We start from the raw sequence: 10888 nt of genomic DNA on the forward strand, positions 1-10888 counted from the left end.
CATTATTATAAATTTTTAGACCAAATATTGGTTAAAGAGAAATTGGAAAACATTGCTTTTGAAATTTAGTGTGAATTTTGCAGCCTAAACCCAACTTCTATTGCAAATAAAAAATGTTCTTGCTTTACTGAGAGTTTATTTTACTTATAAAGAATTCAGATGAGGACTTTTCTGTACATCTCCCAGAAAAAAAAAAAAAAAAAAACCAACTTTTCTATCCTTGGTAAATTAATTCTTCATTTCAAGTTTCAAAATAGTAAAAAAGTTATTTTTTTCATAAAGGAAAATTATACAAATAATAAAGTAAGATAATTATTTTTCTTTTGAAATGTATATAGTAACTATTTTTTTTTTCCTAGTTTTACTATTTAATTTATAGCATCTTGGAAAAATCTTACTTTTCCAGAGGAATTATTTGCCTAATCAGTATGGCACATTTGAGACTCAAAAATAAATTTAGTCAGGCAGTAAACTCAAAATAAAATTTATTCTAACCCAACTGGTTTAGCAGGAAAACAACTAAAAATGAGATAGAACAAAATCATTCAAGTCTCTGACAACATTTGTAAACCACAGATTCAGTGATGTGTAAGGAAATTAGTACTGACTTAAGAAGTGACTTAAGAATTCTTAAGCTTCAGAAATGAGGATCCTAATTGCACACTCACCTGTAAGATGAGGGCTGTCAATTCCGAGGAGGTTCCTTAGGCTGCATCCCAATGTAAGGGGAGAGCCCCTGACTGCAGACCTGCTGTTCTGAGGAGGACAGACTCAGTCTCATCCTCTGTCAGGGTCTCCATCCATACCCGAGCTGGATCTGATCCATGGTCACAGATGGCTGTCAGTTCTCATTGCCTGGAGACTTCAGTAGCCACTGTGTGGGCTATGCCAGGACTTTCTAGGACTTTCTGGCTGTGTATGTGACAACAGCCACATGGTTCTGGAAGCTTCTTAGCTTAGGGGGAGTGTTCGTGCCACAAAAAACTGTTAAAACATCATCTTGCAGTATTGTGTTTCTGCATTCGGTCTGTGTACCACCTGAGGAAGCTGGAATTAGAGATACTATCACTCCGTAAAATAAAGCTACTATAGTATATTTATTAAAAGTCTTAATATCAGAATATCTTAAAATATATTAATAAGTATTTATTTTCTTTTACATTTACAGTGATAAGATTACTAACATTTTTTTATCACACATTTTACTCCTGGTGTCTACAAATGTTTTTAATCAAGATAACTTTTATTAACAATACAGTTGTGAAACTGTAATATTTACAACTATTAGCGTATTTCTATTTGGCATCAAGAATTGTGAAGTAATGAGAATTTGAAATAACTTTTATTTGAATCCATGTATTTGGACCTAGCTAGCTACTTGTAGAGTTCTATATCAGGTACATGAACACAGAAACAAACAGAAACTATTAAGAGAAATAATTGATAATAAAACAGAAGAAATCTGAAAATGAGACTTGATAAATATATATATACTGCAACAGTTTAGAGTTGCTTGTACCTTGAAAAAGGCTTTGTATAAAGGACAAGATTTCCACTTGTTTAAAGAGATATAACAGAGAAATCTGTTAATTTGTGAAAAAGTGCTACAACACGATTTTTTTTTCATATAATATTGTATTAAATACATGACAAAGAGACAATAACCAGTTGAAATAAGCAAATCAGCCCTATGTGAAGGGAGCCAGTGAAGGATTATCTAGAAAAAAGACAAATTATCTCAGACATTCCATAGTAGGAAAATATTGTACCGTGATCTGTGTTTAACAAGTAAGACTCAGTTATTCTGGCTTTACAGCACATTTGGAAACAGAACTGTGACAAGTCAGAAGCTCTTTTAATGAAGTTAATTTAGCAACACATTTTGCTCGCTGAATCTATACTTGTTTTCAATCATGAAGGAACCATTTTATGAATATTATTGCTATGAAATTTTAATATTTAAGCAGTAGCACTGAAATGTAGGCTCTTGCTATTATAGACATTTAATGTTTTGTCTCAACAGTTTTAGATATATGCATGCTGTTTCTTCTTAAAATTAGCAGTAAATAATGGAAAATAGTGGTTAATTTGACAGGAAGTCTGACGGGTTTTTACGAATTTTCATACAGGTTTTTTTACACAATCAAAAAAAAAAGTAGGCTTTTAGCCTGAATAACAGCAGTATTTCTCCATAGCTTTATTAATGACATGCAATAAAAATGGAGACAAATTACTACAAGCATAAGAGGCACCAATATGAAACTGTCTGTATGTGAATCATTTCCCATAAAATGTTGCATCACCTGGTGAGTATTTTTTCTCTTTCTTCTGCCAGTTTGAATATTCTGGCAGCATGAATTTAGCCTTGAGTTATGTGGTCTTTCTACTAAAATTTATGTAATTGTGTTCAACACTGCTCATGCCACCAACAAATTCTTTATCATTGATCAGTCATTGTTTTTTATTCTAAAAGACATGATTACATCTTAAATATTGTCAAATAGATCTCAAATCTCCTTCAGGTTAACTTATGTACTTGATCTAGTATGTGCACTGGGCAGTACACATAGCTCCCAGCAGAGTAACAAAGATGCAACATTTCACAAATTCCTTCTCCCACTCAGATACTTTTTTGTAGTCTCAAAGTATTTTTTCTTTAATGAGAAAAAGTTTGTTGTGGGGTGTGGGGAGAAATTAGGATATGGCCAACTATAGACATTTATTAGATATATTCCTTGAGTTTTTCATTTGATGCCCTTTGAACTACATATAGAAAATCTAAGGAAAAGTCTAAACTTAATACTATAATAAACTCTCTGGAAATACCTTGCATCATGTAACTATATGTAACTATTATATTTTAACAGTCTATTGATTTTCTATGGGAATTGTTCATTTCCTGTTTATTTCAACCATTTGTTTCTTCAGTGTGTCTTGTAGCAGAAATGAGAAAGGCAAATACTAAATTAACTCCCTTCCTTTCTACAGGGACTTTCAACCTTACATTACTTAGCTGCTCTGGAAAATCCCACTGATTGTCTCATATTAAAACCTGATAATTGGTATAAAGCATATATTACACAAGATCTTTTAAAAACCAAGACACCTGTCATATATCTCCAGAAGTATCTGGATCTGATTACAGAAGTTCAAAATCAGTACGGCACTTCTAAAGCATCTTGGAAATTTAATCACAACTAATTTCCAGTGCGTATTTTAAGATCTTTCCTTTTGAGCAATTCTGCACTTTTCATATAAGCAAAAATGAGCATTTTGAATAAAGCAACTTTTTTTCCAAAAGAAAATTCCAAACTCAAATATACTTCTGAAGCCCTAGTTGGAAGATGTCTATTTCTGCTTTTGCAGATGAAGGTTTTAGTCCTCACTGTCTAAACTAACTTCTGTAAAAATCCCTGTACCTGAGTTGAGCTCCAGTTATTTTTGAGACTCTTAGGCAGACACATATTTAGTCTTACAACAAATTTATTTCAATACACTGGATAATTAAACAAAAAGAAATACGTACAGTTTCTTTACAAGTTCATTATTTTGGGGTCACATGTTAGTCACATGATGTCATTTTAGTCTGTCATATGCTAATCTTTCTTTACATTTGTGTATAAATACATATGTAAGAGTTGTGTACTTGAAGAAAGAGATAACTGTCAGGAAAAAAATGACTAATTGTTCCCAAAAAACATCAGTGCAACATAGAGGCAATGTTCTATCCTCTTACATGCCATGTTTTGCTCTTCAGAGCAAGCAGAGGGTCCATAAAGCTGCTTTGTCACTGGCCTGTTCTTCAGTCAGTGTTTATTGTTGAAAGGAGCACAGACTGAAAATGCCTTTGTATTTCTTACAACACCAATGACACATTTTCTGAATGTTACACCTCAGAAAGGCATCTAATCATGGTATAAGAATTTGGGGGAAGTATAACAGTTTCAATGTGAGGCACAACTTAGTTTTTGCATGACCTTCAATAAGCTATTTAAGATGCTAGAACATAAATTCATCAGAAAAAAAACTGATGTTTTAAGCACCAATGAGGTATTTGGAGTATTATGGTAATGGAAACAGAATATATGTGTAAAACTTAGACAGAAACTTAAATTTTCACTTTATTTCAATAGTCTAAATAGTTACAATCTCAGAATAGCACCATGCTGAAATAAATTTGATCTGATGATAAACATCTACTGCAATGTAGGTGTTTATATGCAGGGTTTTAATATTTTGGCTCCAAAGAGTAGCTCAAAAAAGGCACATCAGGTGAACTGTGACAACTGTGTACCTCCATGTGCATTTTATTAGGCTTACAAGCTGTTAGTGAAATGTCTTGACTAGTGAACCACATAGTTTCATAATTGCCGTGATCTTTTTCAGTCTTCTGCTTTTTGAGATCAGCTCCAGGGCCATCTCTTAACAGCTGATTTGCCTTCCGATATTCCGTCTCATTTAAATGTTTTGTGGTTTCTGTATGAACTATGTGAGCTCTTATTACACAAACATTGCCCCATTATCATAGTGTGGAAAACCTGGAACAAAGCAAAGGGTAGCTTCAAGTTTTACATCCAAGTGTTAAAAAAAAATTCTAGATAGTATGTTAAAATAGACTACTGCTTGTAAAAAAGATTTTATATGCCTTGTTTGTTATGATGTACTAGAGAAATGGCCTAGTCAACATATTTTATTTCTTACAAACCTAATGCATATGAATAAGCTTTGAATAATAAGTAGATCCTATGAAATACAATAATTAACTCACCTACACATTGAAGGTCTTATAAAATACCTATTTATATAATATAAATGGGGTAACCACTGATCTAGAGACTGAAGATGACCTTTAAAGGTCTCTTCCAACCCAAACTATTCTATGATTCTAAACGTGCTCATAAAAACGTAAAAAAGGCAGTCTGGGGTAAAGGCAGCAAAGAAGAATGAGCCTACAGAGACTGGAGAAGATGGATGTGACAACAAAAAGATGTATAGTTACATGAAGTGAGTGACATACGGTGGCCATTTTTGATAGCAATCATAATTAGATCATATGTTCCAGCAGAGAAACTCATAACATTATATTAGGAAGAGAAGAAGACATTTAAACTTACCAATTCATTAGACAAATATTAAACAGAGCAAAAAACTTTGAAAACTGACCAAATATAAGGTTTCTGAAAAATATAATTCAGGTACGTGAAAAAAAATTTATCTCTCAAACTCAGTGTTGATAACACAGATATAATAGCGAGGGAAAATGGAGACCCAAAATTAATGAATCAGAATACACAGCCTAAGAAGTTAATATTAAAGCAACAGAAACATCAAAATCTTTATGGGTGGCAAAGCAAATGATCATTACCATCAGAAAAGAATAGAAGAATATGCTTACACTGACAATTAATGCATAAAATGGGTATTTTTTCAATATTTTCTTAACAGATCAGGATTATCTTTATAGATATTTCATTGCTCCCCAAATCTTTCTATTTGCAAAGAATGATGCACTACAAAGAAAACTGCAAATGCAGAAACAAAAATTACCTGTTATTAATAAAGTGTAACACATTTCTAAAGGTGACCAAAATATGATTGTCTACACCATTTGTGAAACAATACTTCAAAAGAAGAGAAAGTAGTAACTATAATGGTTGTAATTGTCTAACTGCTGAAGAAAAAATACTTGCCAAACTGCAATTACTGTCACAGCACAGCTTTATTTACAGTACCAAAGAATTCTTAGCCAGATTAATGTCTACAGTGGAATAAACTGAAGACAGAAAACAAAAATTAAAAGTATGACATTTAGAGGAGGAAGATTATGTATTTTGAATCCTATAAAAAGCTTGAGAATAAATTGTTAGTCATCATCAACTGTAATGATTTTGAAGCTTTGATGCTCTTCACCAGAGCACTTTATGGAAGGATAATGCAGAACTACAGAGAAAGTAGAGAATTTTTAGTAATATAAAAGACAGCAGAATGCTCACATCTTTTTTTTTGTTATACCACGAATGATATGCAAAAGTCTTCCAAATAAAGTGTACAGTCTATGAATAGAATACAAATAGTAATGTTAAGTGCTACTCTTGCTGTTGAAAATGGCTTTGGATTGACTGACAGAAGTGGAGAAACTGTGGAATTTGGAGTGACAATGGAAAGCTCAAAGATTTTTAGACAGTGTAGCTCTTCCCTCAGTTGTTATATGCAACATAGAGACAAAACTCTGAAAAGAAAGACTAGTTATCTCCAATGAACAAGCATGAAAGATTTCAAACAAAACAACAACAAATATATATATATATATATTAGAAAAGCTAAACCAGAACAAATGCTAAAGAATTTGTTTGTAGCCATGGTGTTTAAGAAAGAAAATTTTGCAGGAAGAGGCATTACATTGTATGAATGACAAGAACTGATATAACTCAAAAAAGCTTAAAAGCTACTAGTGCAAAATCCTTTGTTAAAGTCAGTTTTATTATGTGGATTATCTCTACCATGTGCCATGAGAGAGCTACAGAAATGGAATAATACCATGAATGAGGAAAACAACAGAAAATATAAATTATTTTTGTTTAAATCTTAACTGTTTTTTTAATATGACAATAAATACAGAAGTAAAACTATATAACTTCTTTCAACACTATGAATTGCACAAAAGAATAGTAAAATTATATGCTTATGTTACATAATGTTGGCCAAAAATTTTGAGCAAAGACATTCACTGGTGAGTGAACTGAGTGCTTAAAAGGGAGCTGGTCTCATTTATTCCTGTCACAAATAAGACACCAAGGATTCCAGAATAAAGCATGAACTGGTGATGATAAAGACCAACCAATTATGAGAGTACATCTTTAGCAAAAATGTACGAGTGATTAGCTCATGAAAGCAGAAGAATGTTGGATGTTATGATATTTTTGAAAATAATCCTATGCCCCAGGATTCAGGAACAAAACAAAAAAAATACAAGGCCTACCTCCATATAGACGGCCTTCACAATGTCATGGCACTCCTAACACTGTAGAAGTAGAATGATTAGATCATTGTCCCTTGTCCCATCTGCCAAGATGACTCAAGAAAAGAAATTATCTTCCTGGAACACCATGCAAACTAAGGGGAAATATTTTCCAAACAGGCACAGGACTTATTCTGGGATGCAAGCAGAAGAGAATTTTGAAGTGGGGCAGAGAGAATCTGAAGGTGATTTAAAATATGAGGTGTCTTCAGGGGACTGTGGCAATATGCAAAGCATTTAGAGGAAGGATCAAAAGTTCAAGCCCTAATCTCAGAACCTAAAGCCACGTCCCACTGAAGGTTCAGTTTCATTGTGGCATAGTTTGCTGCAAAATGTGGAATAGGAACTGCTGAAGCATGAAAACTGACATTTAGTTCATTTATTGCAAATGGTTCTTGCCTGCAAGCCATCTACAAAGGAATTCTAAAGCACAAACATGATAAAGAGGGAAAGATCAGTTTGTCTTTCAAATGGTAACTTTACAAGTCAAATAAACAGACCAAGAAAAGTAGTGAGATATGAAAAATAGGCAGTAGACGTAACAGTTCATTAGAATACTGGTTTATCTTCATGTACCATGATGTATCCAGACGTACTGCTAAAGATATGTTATGCAGATGCTCATGTGCCCAAAAACATGCTCCTGAAGAACATCAAAACAATGAAGAGGTAGCCAAGGCTGTCAAAATTGAAGTGCCTCAAGTGGACCTGGACTGGGAGTGTAAGAGTGAGCTATTTGTAGCTTAATTGGCCCACAAAACTTCAGGACACGTAGGGAGAGATGTAATGTACAGATGATCAAGGGATGGACTTGACCATGGAGGCCAACACATAGGTCACCCATGAATATGAAACATGTGCCACAATCAAGCGAGCCACACATTTAAGTCTCCTTGGAATATAAGGTGGTGGCTAGGTTTTCAACAGGGCAGGGCCTGGCAAATTTACTGTATTGGAGCCCTGTCACGAACACACTAAGACAAGCACTACATACCATGATGGAAGCAACTATCAGGTGGCTAGAAACACACCCTCTAAACCATGCCATTCCCTGAAATACCATCTTAGGCTTTGAAAGGTAAATTTGTGGTGATATGGTACCCCAGAAAGAACTGAGTCAGGCAATGGGACTCATTTCTGAAATAACCTCATAATCTCCTGGGCCAAGAAACATGATCTTAACTGGGTGTATCACATCCCCTATCACCCATGAGCCTCTGGAAAAACTGAGAGACATAATGGACTGTTAAAGACTATGTTGAAAGGACTAGGCAATGAGTCACAGAGAGTGATGCACTTCACTCATAAGAGAGGAGCAGCAATGTACTTTATGGATATAAAAAAAAAAGTGAGTTAACAGATTTCAATAGTAAATGTGACAGTGATTTAACAAGATTTTATGGCAAGGTACACTTGATTATTTACTGCAGTAAATACCAAGTCTCCCCTTCCTTCTTTATTCTCTAGTTTGTACTGCTGAGCACGATGTCATATGGTATGGAATATCCCCTTGGTCAGTTGAGTCTGGTTTTCCCATTTGTGTCCCCTTGCAACTTCTTGTGGATCCCCAGCCTACTTGCTGGTGGGGTAGTCTGAGTAGCAGAGAAGATCTTGACGCTGTGTAAGAACTGCTCAGCAATAACTAAAACATCCCTGTATTATCAACGCTGTTTTCAGCACAAATTCAAAACATAGCCCCATACCAGCTACGCTGAAGAAAATTAACTCTATCTAAGCCAAAACCAAAGCCACCTGGGGAAGGTGGTGTGGGTTGCTCCTCCCTTGAGAAAAGTCAAACCCATTCATGTCATTTTCTTCACTTACGGACCTGAGTGTACTTTGGTGGGTAATGCAGAAGGATATGGAGATCTGGCTTGTGCCTCAAAGAGTTTTAACCTTGGGGGAAAAATAATCTGCGATCTGAGTTATATGTTGGAGGAAGTAATGCAGCAGCAACCACCTAAACTGGTGCAATGTGATCTTCACAAAGAACTGGCCATGTGCAAGGATGGGAAGTCCATGGAATGGGAGAATAATACCTAACTGCTAAGAGATAGAGGATAACAGTTAATGAGAATGTACAAACCTGTATGTTGGATATAAAGATGGTTTAAGCATGTAGTAGAAGTTGTAAATGTTGGTAAGAAGTGACTTCAGTAATGAGAAAGATACAATCCCATGTATCCCATTGCATGCTCTTCATAGCCTGTGCAATGGGCTCCACAAACAAATGTTTCCCTGACCGGGAATCGAACCCGGGCCGCGGTGGTGAGAGCACCGAATCCTAACCACTAGACCACCAGGGAATACAAAAAATTGCCTATAACAGATTAGATTAGATTAAAATATTGGTTTATCAATCTCTCAGGGAGAGACTGATCTAATCTAAAGTTAACTATGTAACATTTGCCTAATTTAGGGATTTCAGTTCCCTGAACAGTTCCTAGAGAGAGAAAGGGAATTCTTCCCACTCTAAAATACATATCTTCAGATGGTGTGAGTCTCCTACCTGAGTTCCTGGTTTCTCTACCAGCTACTGTCTAGGTGAGTAGGTTAGACTAGTTATCTAATACTTAAATGCCCAGAGGTACATTAAATTATCTTTCGATTTAATTCGTGTAAAAAGAGGCATCTAATGCTGTGTGCGTCTCTTCTGTCAGACTAGGAGGGACTTGGAGGGGCCTGGGAAAATCCTTTCAGGACTCTAGGAGATTAAATTGTATTGAATGCCTATGTTCAGGCAACTGAACATCATAATAATGGTGTAGAGTACTCATGATGCTAAATGGTTCTTAACATGATGTCTTTATTTCATAGTGTTAACATTTTTTTTTTTAATTTTATCTATGGCTTGACTACATTTATTTTTCCTTAGCAAAGCCAAACTCAATTGCAATTAAGACCTCATGTATACTGGACATTCTGACATATGACCTGGCAAGGTCATGGAGCAGATTCTCCTGGAAACCGTGCTAAGGCACATGGAGAGCAAGGAGATGGTTGGTGACAGCCAACATGGCCTCACCAAGGGCAGATCGTGCCTGACCAATTTGGTGGCCTTCTGTGACGGGGTAACAGCATCGGTGGACAAGGGACGAGCAACGGATATCATCTACCTGGACTTGTGCAAAGCTTTTGACACTGTCCTGCACGACATTCTTCTCTCTAAACTAGAGAGACATGGGTTTGATGGACAGACCACTCGGTGGATAAGGAGTTGGCTGGATGGCCGCACTCAGAGAGTGGTGGTTAATGGCTCAATGTCCATGTGGAGACCGGTCACGAGTGGCGTCCCTCAAGGGTCCGTGTTGGGCCCGGCCCTGTTCAACTTCTTTGTCAGCAACATGGAGAGTGGGATAGAGTGCACCCTCAGCAAGTTTGCTGATGACACCAAGCTGTGTGGCACCGTCGACACACTGGAGGGGAGTGATGCCATCCAGAGGGACCTTGACAGGCTGGAGAGGTGGGCCCATGCCAACCTCATGAAGTTCAACCAGGCCAAGTGCAAGGTCCTGCACCTGGGTCATGACAAATACAGGCTGGGCGGGGAATGGGTTGAGAGCAGCCCTGAGGAGAAGGACTTGGGAGTGCTGGTGGATGAGAAGTTCAACATGAGCCAGCAATGTGCCCTTGCGGCCCAGAAGGCCAACCGCATCCTGGGCTGCATCAAGAGGAGCGTGGCCAGCAGGTCAAGGGAGGTGATTCTCCCCATCTACTCTGCCCTGGTGAGACCCCACCTGGAGTACTGTGTCCAGTTCTGGAGCCCCCAGCACAAGAAGGACATGGACCTGTTGGAGCAAGTCCAGAGGAGGGCCATGAAGATGATAAGAGGGCTGGAGCACCTTTCCTATGAGGACAGGCTGAGAGAGT

The 10888-nt window shown here is 36.7% G+C and overlaps 1 non-coding gene across 1 annotated transcript; it reads right to left on the reverse strand.

Moving 5' to 3' along the window:
- Positions 1-9252: 9252 nt before the first annotated feature.
- Positions 9253-9324, reverse strand: TRNAE-CUC (transfer RNA glutamic acid (anticodon CUC)). The gene has a single exon. It is a non-coding gene; the product is annotated as a tRNA-Glu (tRNA).
- Positions 9325-10888: the final 1564 nt, after the last annotated feature.

The sequence above is a fragment of the Chlamydotis macqueenii genome, chromosome 3 (assembly GCF_036417535.1).
Source record: "Chlamydotis macqueenii isolate bChlMac1 chromosome 3, bChlMac1.mat, whole genome shotgun sequence".
Lineage (NCBI taxonomy): Eukaryota > Metazoa > Chordata > Aves > Otidiformes > Otididae > Chlamydotis > Chlamydotis macqueenii.